The 15,524-nt window shown below is 45.8% G+C and overlaps 6 non-coding genes and 1 pseudogene across 6 annotated transcripts; all 7 read right to left on the bottom strand.

The window, feature by feature from the left end:
* Nucleotides 1–14: 14 nt before the first annotated feature.
* LOC130315922 (U2 spliceosomal RNA) lies at nt 15–147 on the bottom strand (annotated as a pseudogene).
* Nucleotides 148–2,223: 2,076 nt separating this feature from the next.
* LOC130315941 (U2 spliceosomal RNA) lies at nt 2,224–2,414 on the bottom strand. The gene has a single exon (XR_008863354.1). It is a non-coding gene; the product is annotated as a U2 spliceosomal RNA (small nuclear RNA).
* Nucleotides 2,415–4,502: 2,088 nt separating this feature from the next.
* LOC130315939 (U2 spliceosomal RNA) lies at nt 4,503–4,693 on the bottom strand. The gene has a single exon (XR_008863352.1). It is a non-coding gene; the product is annotated as a U2 spliceosomal RNA (small nuclear RNA).
* Nucleotides 4,694–6,791: 2,098 nt separating this feature from the next.
* On the bottom strand, nt 6,792–6,982 carry LOC130315938 (U2 spliceosomal RNA). The gene has a single exon (XR_008863351.1). It is a non-coding gene; the product is annotated as a U2 spliceosomal RNA (small nuclear RNA).
* A 2,089-nt stretch (nt 6,983–9,071) lies between these two features.
* On the bottom strand, nt 9,072–9,262 carry LOC130315937 (U2 spliceosomal RNA). Its single transcript, XR_008863350.1, has one exon. It is a non-coding gene; the product is annotated as a U2 spliceosomal RNA (small nuclear RNA).
* A 2,088-nt stretch (nt 9,263–11,350) lies between these two features.
* On the bottom strand, nt 11,351–11,541 carry LOC130315936 (U2 spliceosomal RNA). The gene has a single exon (XR_008863349.1). It is a non-coding gene; the product is annotated as a U2 spliceosomal RNA (small nuclear RNA).
* A 2,094-nt stretch (nt 11,542–13,635) lies between these two features.
* Nucleotides 13,636–13,826, bottom strand: LOC130315935 (U2 spliceosomal RNA). Its single transcript, XR_008863348.1, has one exon. It is a non-coding gene; the product is annotated as a U2 spliceosomal RNA (small nuclear RNA).
* Between the last annotated feature and the right edge of the window lie 1,698 nt (nt 13,827–15,524).

The raw sequence follows: 15,524 nt of genomic DNA, 5'->3' as shown, positions 1-15,524 counted from the left end.
CCCTCTCCCCAATAGCAACAAGTGGGTGAAGCCCAGGCAATAAACCTGGGCGATCCCACAAGGCCGAGGAGAGGGGTACCCGAGTACCTTCTGACCAGATCTCCTGTATTACTACACTTGATCTTAGCCAAAAGGCCGAGAAGCGATAACCGTGAAAGGGGCGGGCCCAACAAGGTCCCCTTCATGGGCACTATCACTGCTTGCTGTCAGGGAGGCTGCCAGACAATTTTCCATGCAAACTCTGGGCTGGGGGGCAGTCAACCACCAGTACACACAGCAGAACCTAAACCCATACCATTATTGCTAAGCAGCAAGACAGGGGCCCATTGCACTCCCACGGGGCCTTTTTAAATGCAATCCATAACCCGGATTTGCCAGGAACCCTTCTTACTCCTCCTACTTGCATGTGACACTGGGCTTAGGATCTGCATAGGAAACACACATACAAGCACACACCTACCTTTGTTGCCTGCAGATGCCTCCTTGGCTGTCCCCAAACGGTATCAAACCAACACCCACGGGAAGCTGTAAGCATAGAGGACATGCCTGCACCCCATTGGACTTACCTGTGTGGGTTAAATCCGGGTTATTTGACAACCTATGGCGGTGATGGTTCTGCTCAGGCAGAGCAGTGCTGATGCTCCTCATAAAGCTGTCGCTGCTGTGAAGGTTCTAGGTGACATCACAAATCCCTATGGTTACATACACAACAAAGCTGGGTTGTTGTTGTTTACACTCTGCAAGGCCTGTGGAAGTGAGTGACATCATAGCACTGTAGTTCTGAGGGTTCTAGATGGATGCAACAATCTCCTGTTGCTTCTATGAAGGCCATAATAGACGACATCACCAAACAGCTCCATAGTCACATACACAGCAAAGGAGAGATGTTGTTTACACCTAGTGATGTCAGTGGTATTGAGTGACATCACAGCACAGTGCTAAGGCTCCTGGGCCTGGACACAGCAGCGGCTGCAATATCTCAACGGAGAATACGTTTATATATATGTGTGTGTGTGCGCGTATATATATATATATATATATATATATATATATATATATATTTCTCCGCCGAAATCACTTTTAAACCCATTTCCACCTTTTTTTCCCTTCTCTTCCTCTTACTTTTTTTTCACGTTTTTTTACGTTTTTCTCCTTTTCGCCTCTTTTCTGGGCGTATTATTCTTCTTTTTCTTCTTTTTTTTCGTCTAATGCATACCCCATCAGTGCAGCAATGCTTATTCAATACCGCCAGCAGATGGAGACACTGGGGGATAATTTTCTAAGGATTTATACTGATTTTTCCTGTCTGAATTTGTCGCACAGAAAGTTGCAGGCCAAATATGTGTGACATTTCTGCGACTTTAGCTTCTAGAGCATTTTTACAACATTATACATAGGTGCTGAAAACATAAAAAGCGACTGTTCAGCGACAGACAAGTCGCATCGGCTGAAAGTAGGCCAGAATGTCAGTCCATGTTGGAGCAGGTTTAGATACAGTCTAAAGTATAGATCTCAAAGTCTGTGCAGCAAGGGCCTCGCACCTTCTGATGCATCAGGTAGGTGCACAATAGCATAGCCTAACCCTCTGTACTTTGGTCTATATTGATGCGGGACATAGACAGCCAGCTGATGACCAATCCATTAGTGCAATGGATGGCTGGAAGCATTTGTCTTTGCCTTTGCAATACCACAGAAGCAATGCATGGTCAATGTACAGCAATGACACACCTGTGTGAACAGCCAGGAGACCCCCCCCATGTTATGTTACATAGTTACATAGTTAGTACGGTCGAAAAAAGACATATGTCCATCAAGTTCAACCAGGGAATTAAGGGGTAGGGGGTGTGGCGCGATATTGGGGAAGGGATGAGATTTTATATTTCTTCATAAGCATTAATCTTATTTTGTCAATTAGGAACATTCAGCACCCACCCGCTATCAAGGCAGCTGCCTATCATGTCATGCCCTACCTGCACAGGTGTGCTGGCTACTCAAATGATCCAATTAAGGAGGCCATTTAGTCAGCAGCAGCAGAAGTCCTGTGCCTGGACGCTCCAACAGCGGCCAGACACAAGCAGAAGCAGAAGCAGCAGAAGCAGCAGCAGCACCACCTTTTGTTTTTTGGCTGCAGCAGCAGCAGCAAGGCCCACAGGGCTGGCTAGCTGGCTAGCCAGCAAGCAGGTAGCAATGAAAGTAGGAATCTTTCTTTTTAACCCTGTAAGGGGGTGGTGCACTGTACCCGAAGATACTGCCATATCGGGTCAATGCATAGGGCGACGGAAGCAAGCTTCGAAATCGGCCCCCGTTCTCAAAAATCCATTTAATATATGGTCCCCAGATAGGGGACGTATCAGATATTAAACTGATAAGAACAGATACTACACTTGATCTTAGCCAAAAGGCCGAGAAGCGATAACCGTGAAAGGGGCGGGCCCAACAAGGTCCCCTTCATGGGCACTATCACTGCTTGCTGTCAGGGAGGCTGCCAGACAATTTTCCATGCACACTCTGGGCTGGGGGGCAGTCAACCACCAGTACACACAGCAGAACCTAAACCCATACCATTATTGCTAAGCAGCAAGACAGGGGCCCATTGCACTCCCACGGGGCCTTTTTAAATGCAATCCATAACCCGGATTTGCCAGGAACCCTTCTTACTCCTCCTACTTGCATGTGACACTGGGCTTAGGATCTGCATAGGAAACACACACACAAGCACACACCTACCTTTGTTGCCTGCAGATGCCTCCTTGGCTGTCCCCAAACGGTATCAAACCAACACCCACGGGAAGCTGTAAGCATAGAGGACATGCCTGCACCCCATTGGACTTACCTGTGTGGGTTAAATCCGGGTTATTTGACAACCTATGGCGGTGATGGTTCTGCTCAGGCAGAGCAGTGCTGATGCTCCTCATAAAGCTGTCGCTGCTGTGAAGGTTCTAGGTGACATCACAAATCCCTATGGTTACATACACAACAAAGCTGGGTTGTTGTTGTTTACACTCTGCAAGGCCTGTGGAAGTGAGTGACATCATAGCACTGTAGTTCTGAGGGTTCTAGATGGATGCAACAATCTCCTGTTGCTTCTATGAAGGCCATAATAGACGACATCACCAAACAGCTCCATAGTCACATACACAGCAAAGGAGAGATGTTGTTTACACCTAGTGATGTCAGTGGTATTGAGTGACATCACAGCACAGTGCTAAGGCTCCTGGGCCTGGACACAGCAGCGGCTGCAATATCTCAACGGAGAATACGTTTATATATATGTGTGTGTGTGCGCGTATATATATATATATATATATATATATATATATATATATATATATTTCTCCGCCGAAATCACTTTTAAACCCATTTCCACCTTTTTTTCCCTTCTCTTCCTCTTACTTTTTTTTCACGTTTTTTTACGTTTTTCTCCTTTTCGCCTCTTTTCTGGGCGTATTATTCTTCTTTTTCTTCTTTTTTTTCGTCTAATGCATACCCCATCAGTGCAGCAATGCTTATTCAATACCGCCAGCAGATGGAGACACTGGGGGATAATTTTCTAAGGATTTATACTGATTTTTCCTGTCTGAATTTGTCGCACAGAAAGTTGCAGGCCAAATATGTGTGACATTTCTGCGACTTTAGCTTCTAGAGCATTTTTACAACATTATACATAGGTGCTGAATACATAAAAAGCGACTGTTCAGCGACAGACAAGTCGCATCGGCTGAAAGTAGGCCAGAATGTCAGTCCATGTTGGAGCAGGTTTAGATACAGTCTAAAGTATAGATCTCAAAGTCTGTGCACAGAATTTAGCAAGGGCCTCGCACCTTCTGATGCATCAGGTAGGTGCACAATAGCATAGCCTAACCCTCTGTACTTTGGTCTATATTGATGCGGGACATAGACAGCCAGCTGATGACCAATCCATTAGTGCAATGGATGGCTGGAAGCATTTGTCTTTGCCTTTGCAATACCACAGAAGCAATGCATGGTCAATGTACAGCAATGACACACCTGTGTGAACAGCCAGGAGACCCCCCCCATGTTATGTTACATAGTTACATAGTTAGTACGGTCGAAAAAAGACATATGTCCATCAAGTTCAACCAGGGAATTAAGGGGTAGGGGTGTGGCGCGATATTGGGGAAGGGATGAGATTTTATATTTCTTCATAAGCATTAATCTTATTTTGTCAATTAGGAACATTCAGCACCCACCCGCTATCAAGGCAGCTGCCTATCATGTCATGCCCTACCTGCACAGGTGTGCTGGCTACTCAAATGATCCAATTAAGGAGGCCATTTAGTCAGCAGCAGCAGAAGTCCTGTGCCTGGACGCTCCAACAGCGGCCAGACACAAGCAGAAGCAGAAGCAGCAGAAGCAGCAGCAGCACCACCTTTTGTTTTTTGGCTGCAGCAGCAGCAGCAAGGCCCACAGGGCTGGCTAGCTGGCTAGCCAGCAAGCAGGTAGCAATGAAAGTAGGAATCTTTCTTTTTAACCCTGTAAGGGGGTGGTGCACTGTACCCGAAGATACTGCCATATCGGGTCAATGCATAGGGCGACGGAAGCAAGCTTCGAAATCGGCCCCCGTTCTCAAAAATCCATTTAATATATGGTCCCCAGATAGGGGACGTATCAGATATTAAACTGATAAGAACAGATACTACACTTGATCTTAGCCAAAAGGCCGAGAAGCGATAACCGTGAAAGGGGCGGGCCCAACAAGGTCCCCTTCATGGGCACTATCACTGCTTGCTGTCAGGGAGGCTGCCAGACAATTTTCCATGCACACTCTGGGCTGGGGGGCAGTCAACCACCAGTACACACAGCAGAACCTAAACCCATACCATTATTGCTAAGCAGCAAGACAGGGGCCCATTGCACTCCCACGGGGCCTTTTTAAATGCAATCCATAACCCGGATTTGCCAGGAACCCTTCTTACTCCTCCTACTTGCATGTGACACTGGGCTTAGGATCTGCATAGGAAACACACACACAAGCACACACCTACCTTTGTTGCCTGCAGATGCCTCCTTGGCTGTCCCCAAACGGTATCAAACCAACACCCACGGGAAGCTGTAAGCATAGAGGACATGCCTGCACCCCATTGGACTTACCTGTGTGGGTTAAATCCGGGTTATTTGACAACCTATGGCGGTGATGGTTCTGCTCAGGCAGAGCAGTGCTGATGCTCCTCATAAAGCTGTCCGCTGCTGTGAAGGTTCTAGGTGACATCACAAATCCCTATGGTTACATACACAACAAAGCTGGGTTGTTGTTGTTTACACTCTGCAAGGCCTGTGGAAGTGAGTGACATCATAGCACTGTAGTTCTGAGGGTTCTAGATGGATGCAACAATCTCCTGTTGCTTCTATGAAGGCCATAATAGACGACATCACCAAACAGCTCCATAGTCACATACACAGCAAAGGAGAGATGTTGTTTACACCTAGTGATGTCAGTGGTATTGAGTGACATCACAGCACAGTGCTAAGGCTCCTGGGCCTGGACACAGCAGCGGCTGCAATATCTCAACGGAGAATACGTTTATATATATGTGTGTGTGTGCGCGTATATATATATATATATATATATATATATATATATATATATATATATATATATTTCTCCGCCGAAATCACTTTTAAACCCATTTCCACCTTTTTTTCCCTTCTCTTCCTCTTACTTTTTTTTCACGTTTTTTTACGTTTTTCTCCTTTTCGCCTCTTTTCTGGGCGTATTATTCTTCTTTTTCTTCTTTTTTTTCGTCTAATGCATACCCCATCAGTGCAGCAATGCTTATTCAATACCGCCAGCAGATGGAGACACTGGGGGATAATTTTCTAAGGATTTATACTGATTTTTCCTGTCTGAATTTGTCGCACAGAAAGTTGCAGGCCAAATATGTGTGACATTTCTGCGACTTTAGCTTCTAGAGCATTTTTACAACATTATACATAGGTGCTGAATACATAAAAAGCGACTGTTCAGCGACAGACAAGTCGCATCGGCTGAAAGTAGGCCAGAATGTCAGTCCATGTTGGAGCAGGTTTAGATACAGTCTAAAGTATAGATCTCAAAGTCTGTGCACAGAATTTAGCAAGGGCCTCGCACCTTCTGATGCATCAGGTAGGTGCACAATAGCATAGCCTAACCCTCTGTACTTTGGTCTATATTGATGCGGGACATAGACAGCCAGCTGATGACCAATCCATTAGTGCATATGGATGGCTGGAAGCATTTGTCTTTGCCTTTGCAATACCACAGAAGCAATGCATGGTCAATGTACAGCAATGACACACCTGTGTGAACAGCCAGGAGACCCCCCCCATGTTATGTTACATAGTTACATAGTTAGTACGGTCGAAAAAAGACATATGTCCATCAAGTTCAACCAGGGAATTAAGGGGTAGGGGTGTGGCGCGATATTGGGGAAGGGATGAGATTTTATATTTCTTCATAAGCATTAATCTTATTTTGTCAATTAGGAACATTCAGCACCCACCCGCTATCAAGGCAGCTGCCTATCATGTCATGCCCTACCTGCACAGGTGTGCTGGCTACTCAAATGATCCAATTAAGGAGGCCATTTAGTCAGCAGCAGCAGAAGTCCTGTGCCTGGACGCTCCAACAGCGGCCAGACACAAGCAGAAGCAGAAGCAGCAGAAGCAGCAGCAGCACCACCTTTTGTTTTTTGGCTGCAGCAGCAGCAGCAAGGCCCACAGGGCTGGCTAGCTGGCTAGCCAGCAAGCAGGTAGCAATGAAAGTAGGAATCTTTCTTTTTAACCCTGTAAGGGGGTGGTGCACTGTACCCGAAGATACTGCCATATCGGGTCAATGCATAGGGCGACGGAAGCAAGCTTCGAAATCGGCCCCCGTTCTCAAAAATCCATTTAATATATGGTCCCCAGATAGGGGACGTATCAGATATTAAACTGATAAGAACAGATACTACACTTGATCTTAGCCAAAAGGCCGAGAAGCGATAACCGTGAAAGGGGCGGGCCCAACAAGGTCCCCTTCATGGGCACTATCACTGCTTGCTGTCAGGGAGGCTGCCAGACAATTTTCCATGCACACTCTGGGCTGGGGGGCAGTCAACCACCAGTACACACAGCAGAACCTAAACCCATACCATTATTGCTAAGCAGCAAGACAGGGGCCCATTGCACTCCCACGGGGCCTTTTTAAATGCAATCCATAACCCGGATTTGCCAGGAACCCCTTCTTACTCCTCCTACTTGCATGTGACACTGGGCTTAGGATCTGCATAGGAAACACACACACAAGCACACACCTACCTTTGTTGCCTGCAGATGCCTCCTTGGCTGTCCCCAAACGGTATCAAACCAACACCCACGGGAAGCTGTAAGCATAGAGGACATGCCTGCACCCCATTGGACTTACCTGTGTGGGTTAAATCCGGGTTATTTGACAACCTATGGCGGTGATGGTTCTGCTCAGGCAGAGCAGTGCTGATGCTCCTCATAAAGCTGTCGCTGCTGTGAAGGTTCTAGGTGACATCACAAATCCCTATGGTTACATACACAACAAAGCTGGGTTGTTGTTGTTTACACTCTGCAAGGCCTGTGGAAGTGAGTGACATCATAGCACTGTAGTTCTGAGGGTTCTAGATGGATGCAACAATCTCCTGTTGCTTCTATGAAGGCCATAATAGACGACATCACCAAACAGCTCCATAGTCACATACACAGCAAAGGAGAGATGTTGTTTACACCTAGTGATGTCAGTGGTATTGAGTGACATCACAGCACAGTGCTAAGGCTCCTGGGCCTGGACACAGCAGCGGCTGCAATATCTCAACGGAGAATACGTTTATATATATGTGTGTGTGTGCGCGTATATATATATATATATATATATATATATATATATATATATATATTTCTCCGCCGAAATCACTTTTAAACCCATTTCCACCTTTTTTTCCCTTCTCTTCCTCTTACTTTTTTTTCACGTTTTTTTACGTTTTTCTCCTTTTCGCCTCTTTTCTGGGCGTATTATTCTTCTTTTTCTTCTTTTTTTTCGTCTAATGCATACCCCATCAGTGCAGCAATGCTTATTCAATACCGCCAGCAGATGGAGACACTGGGGGATAATTTTCTAAGGATTTATACTGATTTTTCCTGTCTGAATTTGTCGCACAGAAAGTTGCAGGCCAAATATGTGTGACATTTCTGCGACTTTAGCTTCTAGAGCATTTTTACAACATTATACATAGGTGCTGAATACATAAAAAGCGACTGTTCAGCGACAGACAAGTCGCATCGGCTGAAAGTAGGCCAGAATGTCAGTCCATGTTGGAGCAGGTTTAGATACAGTCTAAAGTATAGATCTCAAAGTCTGTGCACAGAATTTAGCAAGGGCCTCGCACCTTCTGATGCATCAGGTAGGTGCACAATAGCATAGCCTAACCCTCTGTACTTTGGTCTATATTGATGCGGGACATAGACAGCCAGCTGATGACCAATCCATTAGTGCAATGGATGGCTGGAAGCATTTGTCTTTGCCTTTGCAATACCACAGAAGCAATGCATGGTCAATGTACAGCAATGACACACCTGTGTGAACAGCCAGGAGACCCCCCCCATGTTATGTTACATAGTTACATAGTTAGTACGGTCGAAAAAAGACATATGTCCATCAAGTTCAACCAGGGAATTAAGGGGTAGGGGTGTGGCGCGATATTGGGGAAGGGATGAGATTTTATATTTCTTCATAAGCATTAATCTTATTTTGTCAATTAGGAACATTCAGCACCCACCCGCTATCAAGGCAGCTGCCTATCATGTCATGCCCTACCTGCACAGGTGTGCTGGCTACTCAAATGATCCAATTAAGGAGGCCATTTAGTCAGCAGCAGCAGAAGTCCTGTGCCTGGACGCTCCAACAGCGGCCAGACACAAGCAGAAGCAGAAGCAGCAGAAGCAGCAGCAGCACCACCTTTTGTTTTTTGGCTGCAGCAGCAGCAGCAAGGCCCACAGGGCTGGCTAGCTGGCTAGCCAGCAAGCAGGTAGCAATGAAAGTAGGAATCTTTCTTTTTAACCCTGTAAGGGGGTGGTGCACTGTACCCGAAGATACTGCCATATCGGGTCAATGCATAGGGCGACGGAAGCAAGCTTCGAAATCGGCCCCCGTTCTCAAAAATCCATTTAATATATGGTCCCCAGATAGGGGACGTATCAGATATTAAACTGATAAGAACAGATACTACACTTGATCTTAGCCAAAAGGCCGAGAAGCGATAACCGTGAAAGGGGCGGGCCCAACAAGGTCCCCTTCATGGGCACTATCACTGCTTGCTGTCAGGGAGGCTGCCAGACAATTTTCCATGCACACTCTGGGCTGGGGGGCAGTCAACCACCAGTACACACAGCAGAACCTAAACCCATACCATTATTGCTAAGCAGCAAGACAGGGGCCCATTGCACTCCCACGGGGCCTTTTTAAATGCAATCCATAACCCGGATTTGCCAGGAACCCTTCTTACTCCTCCTACTTGCATGTGACACTGGGCTTAGGATCTGCATAGGAAACACACACACAAGCACACACCTACCTTTGTTGCCTGCAGATGCCTCCTTGGCTGTCCCCAAACGGTATCAAACCAACACCCACGGGAAGCTGTAAGCATAGAGGACATGCCTGCACCCCATTGGACTTACCTGTGTGGGTTAAATCCGGGTTATTTGACAACCTATGGCGGTGATGGTTCTGCTCAGGCAGAGCAGTGCTGATGCTCCTCATAAAGCTGTCGCTGCTGTGAAGGTTCTAGGTGACATCACAAATCCCTATGGTTACATACACAACAAAGCTGGGTTGTTGTTGTTTACACTCTGCAAGGCCTGTGGAAGTGAGTGACATCATAGCACTGTAGTTCTGAGGGTTCTAGATGGATGCAACAATCTCCTGTTGCTTCTATGAAGGCCATAATAGACGACATCACCAAACAGCTCCATAGTCACATACACAGCAAAGGAGAGATGTTGTTTACACCTAGTGATGTCAGTGGTATTGAGTGACATCACAGCACAGTGCTAAGGCTCCTGGGCCTGGACACAGCAGCGGCTGCAATATCTCAACGGAGAATACGTTTATATATATGTGTGTGTGTGCGCGTATATATATATATATATATATATATATATATATATATATATATATTTCTCCGCCGAAATCACTTTTAAACCCATTTCCACCTTTTTTTCCCTTCTCTTCCTCTTACTTTTTTTTCACGTTTTTTTACGTTTTTCTCCTTTTCGCCTCTTTTCTGGGCGTATTATTCTTCTTTTTCTTCTTTTTTTTCGTCTAATGCATACCCCATCAGTGCAGCAATGCTTATTCAATACCGCCAGCAGATGGAGACACTGGGGGATAATTTTCTAAGGATTTATACTGATTTTTCCTGTCTGAATTTGTCGCACAGAAAGTTGCAGGCCAAATATGTGTGACATTTCTGCGACTTTAGCTTCTAGAGCATTTTTACAACATTATACATAGGTGCTGAATACATAAAAAGCGACTGTTCAGCGACAGACAAGTCGCATCGGCTGAAAGTAGGCCAGAATGTCAGTCCATGTTGGAGCAGGTTTAGATACAGTCTAAAGTATAGATCTCAAAGTCTGTGCACAGAATTTAGCAAGGGCCTCGCACCTTCTGATGCATCAGGTAGGTGCACAATAGCATAGCCTAACCCTCTGTACTTTGGTCTATATTGATGCGGGACATAGACAGCCAGCTGATGACCAATCCATTAGTGCAATGGATGGCTGGAAGCATTTGTCTTTGCCTTTGCAATACCACAGAAGCAATGCATGGTCAATGTACAGCAATGACACACCTGTGTGAACAGCCAGGAGACCCCCCCCATGTTATGTTACATAGTTACATAGTTAGTACGGTCGAAAAAAGACATATGTCCATCAAGTTCAACCAGGGAATTAAGGGGTAGGGGTGTGGCGCGATATTGGGGAAGGGATGAGATTTTATATTTCTTCATAAGCATTAATCTTATTTTGTCAATTAGGAACATTCAGCACCCACCCGCTATCAAGGCAGCTGCCTATCATGTCATGCCCTACCTGCACAGGTGTGCTGGCTACTCAAATGATCCAATTAAGGAGGCCATTTAGTCAGCAGCAGCAGAAGTCCTGTGCCTGGACGCTCCAACAGCGGCCAGACACAAGCAGAAGCAGAAGCAGCAGAAGCAGCAGCAGCACCACCTTTTGTTTTTTGGCTGCAGCAGCAGCAGCAAGGCCCACAGGGCTGGCTAGCTGGCTAGCCAGCAAGCAGGTAGCAATGAAAGTAGGAATCTTTCTTTTTAACCCTGTAAGGGGGTGGTGCACTGTACCCGAAGATACTGCCATATCGGGTCAATGCATAGGGCGACGGAAGCAAGCTTCGAAATCGGCCCCCGTTCTCAAAAATCCATTTAATATATGGTCCCCAGATAGGGGACGTATCAGATATTAAACTGATAAGAACAGATACTACACTTGATCTTAGCCAAAAGGCCGAGAAGCGATAACCGTGAAAGGGGCGGGCCCAACAAGGTCCCCTTCATGGGCACTATCACTGCTTGCTGTCAGGGAGGCTGCCAGACAATTTTCCATGCACACTCTGGGCTGGGGGGCAGTCAACCACCAGTACACACAGCAGAACCTAAACCCATACCATTATTGCTAAGCAGCAAGACAGGGGCCCATTGCACTCCCACGGGGCCTTTTTAAATGCAATCCATAACCCGGATTTGCCAGGAACCCTTCTTACTCCTCCTACTTGCATGTGACACTGGGCTTAGGATCTGCATAGGAAACACACACACAAGCACACACCTACCTTTGTTGCCTGCAGATGCCTCCTTGGCTGTCCCCAAACGGTATCAAACCAACACCCACGGGAAGCTGTAAGCATAGAGGACATGCCTGCACCCCATTGGACTTACCTGTGTGGGTTAAATCCGGGTTATTTGACAACCTATGGCGGTGATGGTTCTGCTCAGGCAGAGCAGTGCTGATGCTCCTCATAAAGCTGTCGCTGCTGTGAAGGTTCTAGGTGACATCACAAATCCCTATGGTTACATACACAACAAAGCTGGGTTGTTGTTGTTTACACTCTGCAAGGCCTGTGGAAGTGAGTGACATCATAGCACTGTAGTTCTGAGGGTTCTAGATGGATGCAACAATCTCCTGTTGCTTCTATGAAGGCCATAATAGACGACATCACCAAACAGCTCCATAGTCACATACACAGCAAAGGAGAGATGTTGTTTACACCTAGTGATGTCAGTGGTATTGAGTGACATCACAGCACAGTGCTAAGGCTCCTGGGCCTGGACACAGCAGCGGCTGCAATATCTCAACGGAGAATACGTTTATATATATGTGTGTGTGTGCGCGTATATATATATATATATATATATATATATATATATATATATATATATATATTTCTCCGCCGAAATCACTTTTAAACCCATTTCCACCTTTTTTTCCCTTCTCTTCCTCTTACTTTTTTTTCACGTTTTTTTACGTTTTTCTCCTTTTCGCCTCTTTTCTGGGCGTATTATTCTTCTTTTTCTTCTTTTTTTTCGTCTAATGCATACCCCATCAGTGCAGCAATGCTTATTCAATACCGCCAGCAGATGGAGACACTGGGGGATAATTTTCTAAGGATTTATACTGATTTTTCCTGTCTGAATTTGTCGCACAGAAAGTTGCAGGCCAAATATGTGTGACATTTCTGCGACTTTAGCTTCTAGAGCATTTTTACAACATTATACATAGGTGCTGAATACATAAAAAGCGACTGTTCAGCGACAGACAAGTCGCATCGGCTGAAAGTAGGCCAGAATGTCAGTCCATGTTGGAGCAGGTTTAGATACAGTCTAAAGTATAGATCTCAAAGTCTGTGCACAGAATTTAGCAAGGGCCTCGCACCTTCTGATGCATCAGGTAGGTGCACAATAGCATAGCCTAACCCTCTGTACTTTGGTCTATATTGATGCGGGACATAGACAGCCAGCTGATGACCAATCCATTAGTGCAATGGATGGCTGGAAGCATTTGTCTTTGCCTTTGCAATACCACAGAAGCAATGCATGGTCAATGTACAGCAATGACACACCTGTGTGAACAGCCAGGAGACCCCCCCCATGTTATGTTACATAGTTACATAGTTAGTACGGTCGAAAAAAGACATATGTCCATCAAGTTCAACCAGGGAATTAAGGGGTAGGGGTGTGGCGCGATATTGGGGAAGGGATGAGATTTTATATTTCTTCATAAGCATTAATCTTATTTTGTCAATTAGGAACATTCAGCACCCACCCGCTATCAAGGCAGCTGCCTATCATGTCATGCCCTACCTGCACAGGTGTGCTGGCTACTCAAATGATCCAATTAAGGAGGCCATTTAGTCAGCAGCAGCAGAAGTCCTGTGCCTGGACGCTCCAACAGCGGCCAGACACAAGCAGAAGCAGAAGCAGCAGAAGCAGCAGCAGCACCACCTTTTGTTTTTTGGCTGCAGCAGCAGCAGCAAGGCCCACAGGGCTGGCTAGCTGGCTAGCCAGCAAGCAGGTAGCAATGAAAGTAGGAATCTTTCTTTTTAACCCTGTAAGGGGGTGGTGCACTGTACCCGAAGATACTGCCATATCGGGTCAATGCATAGGGCGACGGAAGCAAGCTTCGAAATCGGCCCCCGTTCTCAAAAATCCATTTAATATATGGTCCCCAGATAGGGGACGTATCAGATATTAAACTGATAAGAACAGATACTACACTTGATCTTAGCCAAAAGGCCGAGAAGCGATAACCGTGAAAGGGGCGGGCCCAACAAGGTCCCCTTCATGGGCACTATCACTGCTTGCTGTCAGGGAGGCTGCCAGACAATTTTCCATGCACACTCTGGGCTGGGGGGCAGTCAACCACCAGTACACACAGCAGAACCTAAACCCATACCATTATTGCTAAGCAGCAAGACAGGGGCCCATTGCACTCCCACGGGGCCTTTTTAAATGCAATCCATAACCCGGATTTGCCAGGAACCCTTCTTACTCCTCCTACTTGCATGTGACACTGGGCTTAGGATCTGCATAGGAAACACACACACAAGCACACACCTACCTTTGTTGCCTGCAGATGCCTCCTTGGCTGTCCCCAAACGGTATCAAACCAACACCCACGGGAAGCTGTAAGCATAGAGGACATGCCTGCACCCCATTGGACTTACCTGTGTGGGTTAAATCCGGGTTATTTGACAACCTATGGCGGTGATGGTTCTGCTCAGGCAGAGCAGTGCTGATGCTCCTCATAAAGCTGTCGCTGCTGTGAAGGTTCTAGGTGACATCACAAATCCCTATGGTTACATACACAACAAAGCTGGGTTGTTGTTGTTTACACTCTGCAAGGCCTGTGGAAGTGAGTGACATCATAACACTGTAGTTCTGAGGGTTCTAGATGGATGCAACAATCTCCTGTTGCTTCTATGAAGGCCATAATAGACGACATCACCAAACAGCTCCATAGTCACATACACAGCAAAGGAGAGATGTTGTTTACACCTAGTGATGTCAGTGGTATTGAGTGACATCACAGCACAGTGCTAAGGCTCCTGGGCCTGGACACAGCAGCGGCTGCAATATCTCAACGGAGAATACGTTTATATATATGTGTGTGTGTGCGCGTATATATATATATATATATATATATATATATATATATATATATATTTCTCCGCCGAAATCACTTTTAAACCCATTTCCACCTTTTTTTCCCTTCTCTTCCTCTTACTTTTTTTTCACGTTTTTTTACGTTTTTCTCCTTTTCGCCTCTTTTCTGGGCGTATTATTCTTCTTTTTCTTCTTTTTTTTCGTCTAATGCATACCCCATCAGTGCAGCAATGCTTATTCAATACCGCCAGCAGATGGAGACACTGGGGGATAATTTTCTAAGGATTTATACTGATTTTTCCTGTCTGAATTTGTCGCACAGAAAGTTGCAGGCCAAATATGTGTGACATTTCTGCGACTTTAGCTTCTAGAGCATTTTTACAACATTATACATAGGTGCTGAATACATAAAAAGCGACTGTTCAGCGACAGACAAGTCGCATCGGCTGAAAGTAGGCCAGAATGTCAGTCCATGTTGGAGCAGGTTTAGATACAGTCTAAAGTATAGATCTCAAAGTCTGTGCACAGAATTTAGCAAGGGCCTCGCACCTTCTGATGCATCAGGTAGGTGCACAATAGCATAGCCTAACCCTCTGTACTTTGGTCTATATTGATGCGGGACATAGACAGCCAGCTGATGACCAATCCATTAGTGCAATGGATGGCTGGAAGCATTTGTCTTTGCCTTTGCAATACCACAGAAGCAATGCATGGTCAATGTACAGCAATGACACACCTGTGTGAACAGCCAGGAGACCCCCCCCATGTTATGTTACATAGTTACATAGTTAGTACGGTCGAAAAAAGACATATGTCCATCAAGTTCAACCAGGGAATTAA

Source organism: Hyla sarda, unplaced genomic scaffold (assembly GCF_029499605.1).
Source record: "Hyla sarda isolate aHylSar1 unplaced genomic scaffold, aHylSar1.hap1 scaffold_189, whole genome shotgun sequence".
Classification (NCBI taxonomy): domain Eukaryota; kingdom Metazoa; phylum Chordata; class Amphibia; order Anura; family Hylidae; genus Hyla; species Hyla sarda.
This window is presented reverse-complemented; position numbering and strand designations above follow the sequence as displayed.